Source organism: Helianthus annuus, chromosome 5 (genome assembly GCF_002127325.2).
Source record: "Helianthus annuus cultivar XRQ/B chromosome 5, HanXRQr2.0-SUNRISE, whole genome shotgun sequence".
NCBI classification, from domain to species: Eukaryota; Viridiplantae; Streptophyta; class Magnoliopsida; order Asterales; family Asteraceae; genus Helianthus; species Helianthus annuus.
This window is the reverse complement of record NC_035437.2, coordinates 146179887-146183710: the sequence shown is the minus strand read 5'-3', so window position 1 is coordinate 146183710 and position 3824 is coordinate 146179887. Positions and strand designations below refer to the sequence as shown.

The window sequence follows — 3824 nt, the reverse complement described above, 5'->3', positions numbered from 1 at the left end:
CCGGGAATGTATTGTCGTGGCAAGTTCTAGATTTGTAAGAACCGAGCGGCTATTCACACAAGAAACGAAAAATGAGCATTTAGTCTAAATATGTATATTTTTGTGCTCAATAAAGGCTCAAAACTCACTTTTGTGGGAATGGGTTTTTTAATGTGACCAAGTATATATAATCAAATTTTTAACTAGACTTGTTATGCCGTTTCATAATTTTCTTATGTTGGTTCTTTTTTTATCACGACGCTATCGGTTGTAAACTTGTAAAAATATAACCTTTTTAGAACTTGTTATTCCCAACTTAAACTAAGACAAGTAAATAACAAAAAAAATTGAAAAAGTTTTTGAAAAAATTTGGAGTGTTTAGCGGTTCCAATAGAGTTTTGTGTAAGGCTTGTGTTTAGGATTTTGCAAAATTTCAAGGTTTTAGCATCCCCCCCACACTTAAATTACACATTGTCCTCAATGTGTCCAAAAATAAAGTTTTTGGTTGATTAGAATGTGTAAAAGTGGGTTTAAAAGCAAAGTTTTGTGTTACTGGTATCCTGGACACGGCCCCGTGTTGACCGGGCACGGCCCCGTGGTCAAGTGCCAGTAACAAAAATTAGAGAATTGAAACAGAAGCCTGGACACGGGGGCGTGTCCGCTGAACACGGCCCGTGTCCAGTTACCTGAACTGGGTGATTTTCTGCAGGGGGCTCAGCACGGGGCCGTGTTGGTTGGGCACGGCCCGTGTTGAGCCTTCTGTGATGGAGATTTTTGTCGGGTTGCTCTGTTCTTCTTGCATGGTTCCATTTTTCTCGTTCCCTTTTTGATCCATTACCACCATGAGTGTGTTTTATTCTGCAAAAACTAAAAGATTAAACTAAACTAAGGATAGTTCCGCGGAATGCCTCCGTGGTGCGCCACGTTTATAAGGGTCCTTGGCTAGACCCGAGTCGAGGTTATATATCTTCTGAGTGGGATGCCTAGCTTCCCATGTTACACCGTCGGAGAGCGGCATCCAGGCTCGAATCAATAACCTTCATGTAATTGACTGGGTCGTCGTCCTCTATTCTCTTCCCAACTCCGAACTTCACCTCATCATCCCCATACCTCAAAGTGAGTGTCCCGTCATTCATGTCTACCACTGCTTGTGCCGTGGCAAGGAAGGGTCTCCCTAGTATAAGGGGGACCTCGGTGTCTTCCTCCATATCGAGTATGACAAAGTCAACTGGATAAACGAATCTGCTTACCCTTACCAAGACATTCTCGATGACACCTTGTGGGAACTTGACGGATCGATCAGCGAGTTGTATGCTTATTTTTGTAGGGCTCGTGGTTCCCAAGCCAAGCCTTTTGAACATTGATGAGGGCATGAGGTTAATGCTAGCCCCTAGGTCGGCCAAGGCATTGCGAACGGGTGATTCCCCTATTGAGCATGGAATCGTGAAACTTCCGGGATCGATTTTCTTTTGGGGTAGTTTATTGAGTACGAGGGCAGAGCATTCTTCGCCTAAATTAACTAATTGCAAATTTTCAATTTTCTTTTTATGGGTAAGGAAGTCCCTCATAAATTTAGAGTATTTGGGCATTTGGGTTAGGACTTCGATAAAAGGAATATTGACATGCAACTGTTTTAACAGACTTTCGAATTTTGCGAATTGCTCATTGGTCTTTTGACGAATTAACCTACCGGGGTACGGAACTTGAGGAGCCTTGGTAGGCTCTGGTGATGGAGGAGAGTTCTTTTCCTGCAGAGGTGTTGGCATCGTTTCTTCCGTAGGTGGCGGTACTTCTGCAGGCCCTACGGTGCGGTTTCGTAGTGTGATGAGGTGAACTTGCGCCTTTGGGTTTGTTTCGGTATTGCTAGGTAATGCGCCTTGCGGTCTCTCGGAAAAGTTTTGAGCTATTTGATTTATTTGTTTTTCTATGTTTTTAATGCTAGCTTGTTGATTCCTAAAATTAGACTCTAATTGTAGAAATCTTTCCGAGTTTTTCTTATCAGTGTCAGAGACGAGGCGAGATATAGTATCTTCGAGCCTTTCTCGTCCACCTTGTTGTTGAGTGAAATTTTGTGACTCATTTCTTGATTGCTGAAAGTTTGTTCGTTGGGTTTGTTGGTTACTACTATTGCCGGGTTCCCTCCAACCAAGGTTTGGGTGGTTTCGCCATCCTTGGTTGTAAGTTCCCGTTGGAGGACCTGACGGCCTAGGTCTATTATCAATGTAGTTTACCATTTCTTGTTGATCATCCGTTTCTTTCATGCAACTCCAATTTTCATGTGACCCACCACACCCTTCACAAGCCATAACCGAGACGATTTTTGTCATTTCTAATTTTTTTATTTTTGAAGAAAGGGCCTCGATTTGGGCTTGTAAAGAAGTGCTTTCGTCGACCTTATGGGCGCCTGGGGCGATAGACTTATTTCCCCGGGGGGTGTGCCATTGAAAATTGGTTTGAGCAATTTCCTCAATCTGATTATATATTTCATGTGGGCGTCGGTTACCTAAAAGTCCCCCGGAGCTAGAATCAAGTGTCTGCCTAGTGTGTGGCAACAATCCATTGTAGAAAGTGGATACTTGTTGCCATATTGCGAGGCCGTGATGGGGACACTTGCGTAATAGCTCCTTGAACCTTTCCCAAGTTTCATATAAGGATTCCCCGTCCTCTTGTGAGTATGTATTAATTTCAGTCATTAATTTAGCAGTTTTAGCAGGAGGGAAATACTTATATAGAAATTTTTGGGCTAGTTCATCCCAGGTGTTTACCGAACCAGCTGGGAGGGCGTTGAGCCAAGCTTTCGCTCGGTCTTTTAGTGAGAATGGAAACATACGGAGGCGGATGGCGTCGTTTGATGCTCCATTGATCCGAAAGGTATCACATATTTCTAAGAAATTAGTTATATGTAGATGGGGATCCTCGTCCGCAAGCCCGTGGAAGGTTGCGGAGTTTTGGAGCATTTGTATCAAATGCGGTCGAAGCTCGAAGTTATTGGCTTCGACATTCGGAGCATTGATAGCGGCGCCTAGATTACCTACGGTGGGCCGTAGATAATCCATAAGGGTACGTTGGTCCGCCATTGGAGGTGGATCACCCGAAACCTTCTCTTGGTTTTTGGCTTTTAACCTTTTTCTGAGAAAGCGTTCGGGTTCTTCTAATGGTTCTTTTATGTCTTTATTGGAACTGGAGTTCATACACTACGTGAGGTTGGCGTCGGGTTCCAAGTCCTGCAATAAAAACAGAAAAGAATGTTGGTCAGAAGGTTCACCACGGCCCCGTGTTGAGCGAACACGGCCCCGTGGTCGGAATTACAGTGATTGTTTTTCAGATCCCAGTTACTGGAAGTTGGACACGGCCCCGTGTTGCACCGGCACGGCCCCGTGGTCAGCCTTCTGTAACTTGAAAAACAAAAACTGCCAGTAACGATGCTGAGCACGGCCCGTGTCCAACCAGGCACGGCCCCGTGCTGAGCTCTGCAGAAGATGAAAAACTAAAAAAAATCCTAAAAAATTAAAGAAAAATAAAAATATGATTAGGCCGCTGATTCCTAACTTTCTTAAAATCCTTGTGTCCCCGGCAACGGCGCCAAAAACTTGATGTGCGTGAAGTGTGTTATATTTTTGATGAGTATTTAAGCCCCTTTTTTACACTTTTAGCCAAGTTTTAAATTTATAAAACACGATATTCACTAACACTAAACACACATATAGGCAAGTGCACCCATCGTGGACGTAGTATAGTGTTGGTAAGATACCGAGGTCGTCCAAGGACACAAGAGCTTTTAATACCGGTTTATCCTCAACGTCTAATCAAATCAAAAAGTTAGAAAAATGTTTTAAACTAAGAAA

At 43.4% G+C, this 3824-nt stretch overlaps 1 non-coding gene across 1 annotated transcript; it reads left to right on the top strand.

The window, feature by feature from the left end:
* Positions 1-2571: 2571 nt before the first annotated feature.
* Positions 2572-2678, top strand: LOC118492787. The gene has a single exon (XR_004894789.1). It is a non-coding gene; the product is annotated as a small nucleolar RNA R71 (small nucleolar RNA).
* The last annotated feature ends 1146 nt before the right edge of the window (positions 2679-3824 follow it).